We start from the raw sequence: 1,467 nt of genomic DNA, 5'->3' as shown, positions 1-1,467 counted from the left end.
GACTTGATTTTATATACTGTAACACCTGGTTCATTTTTTTTTTTTTACTTCTGCCTCATTTTAAAGATGTAATTGTGAACAGTAGTAATATTTGTAAATGTTTGTTTGCTAACATTTTGTTTAGCTTGTTTAGTTTTTTCTTAGTTCATTAAACAAAGTTTAAACTGAATTTTGCAGTTGTATTACAGATGTAATGTTTGTCAACTGGAGCTTTAAAGGTATAGTTCACCCATAAATGAAAATTTGCTGGTTATTTACTGACCCCTAGGCCATCCAAGATGTATAGGTGACTTTTTTTCTTCAAGCCTGTGTTTAGTCTGTATGAAAAATGTTATAAATGGAGATTGTTTTTAAATAAAGGCTATTATGTGTTGTAATGTGTGTGTTTTTAGTGAATGATAAACACCAGTTAATCACTTTTAATAATTGTATAAATAACTATAAAAATGTTTATGTAGTTCCCCAGCAATTTCTTATGATACCCAAATAATAAATCTTAGTTGAGGTAACATGTAAAACACATGGAGTAAATGGTTCAACTTTAATTGACATAACTTGCTGTAGTTTTCTAAATGTTTGACCAATTACAATTGGAATATAAAACTAGTTCAGTAAAGATTGAGCCAACTAAAAAATAGCAATTCAGATAACACTTTGAAGACAGAAATGGTCTGAATGTAAAATTTCTGTGGAACTAGTTACTAAATAATTAGTTGAAACAGCTTGAAATTTTTTACAGTGTAGGCTATTTTAAGTTCTTTCCGCAGGAAAAATAAATGACTGCACGGGCGCCCCCATGTCATACAGTAAGCGCGATAATACTCCCAGTCCCACACTCCTCATAAACACTTGAAATGCGCCTATATAGCCATTTTACCATAGTACAAAAAATAATAATAACCTGTTTTGGTCATATACTATTAAAGGCACAATATGTAATTTTCGCAGCTAGAGGGCGCGTAGTCAAAATAAACAAATAGACAAAGGCGTAGTTAGATGACGCTGTGACTGGGTGTGGAATCATGGGAGTTGTCGTCTTCATCCCCACAGCCGATGCAATCCGACAGGACTCGGGCAGAAATCATGTTCATGGATGAGCTAATGATTTATTAACGTAGTAGAATGAAGCAGGGTGAGGCTGAAAGCCGTCGAAGCGAAACGAGGCCGCTGAACGAGCGTGACACACGGCTTGAAAGCAGCGGAGCTTTTATTATGCCACAGTCGAGCGCTTCCGCTCCTTCCGGTCGTGCGTATGTGGGGTAAAGCAGCGCTGTTTTATCATACTAGATACATTTGAAAGTTCTGTTATAATGCTACTCTGTGCGGTCGTCACCTGTCTATTAAAACGCACAACATTTTAAAGCGTCTTTGGTCTTTTCTACAAAACAAAACCGGAAATCGAGGGGTTATGACGTCATTGCCAGGCGACACATGGATACAAAACAAAACCGGAAATCGAGGGGTTAT

General features: G+C 36.3%; 1 protein-coding gene across 1 annotated transcript in view; it reads right to left on the bottom strand.

Annotated features, from left to right (window-relative positions):
* Window positions 1-1,056, bottom strand: part of LOC107597190 (probable ATP-dependent RNA helicase DDX49) — a 23,341-nt gene extending 22,285 nt beyond the window's left edge. The window contains 1 exon segment of the mRNA XM_016288145.1: window positions 1,046-1,056. The gene's annotated coding sequence lies outside the window, so the exon portion shown is untranslated.
* Window positions 1,057-1,467: the final 411 nt, after the last annotated feature.

Source organism: Sinocyclocheilus grahami, unplaced genomic scaffold (assembly GCF_001515645.1).
Source record: "Sinocyclocheilus grahami isolate Dianchi unplaced genomic scaffold, SAMN03320097.WGS_v1.1 scaffold229.1, whole genome shotgun sequence".
Classification (NCBI taxonomy): Eukaryota; Metazoa; Chordata; class Actinopteri; order Cypriniformes; family Cyprinidae; genus Sinocyclocheilus; species Sinocyclocheilus grahami.
This window is presented reverse-complemented; position numbering and strand designations above follow the sequence as displayed.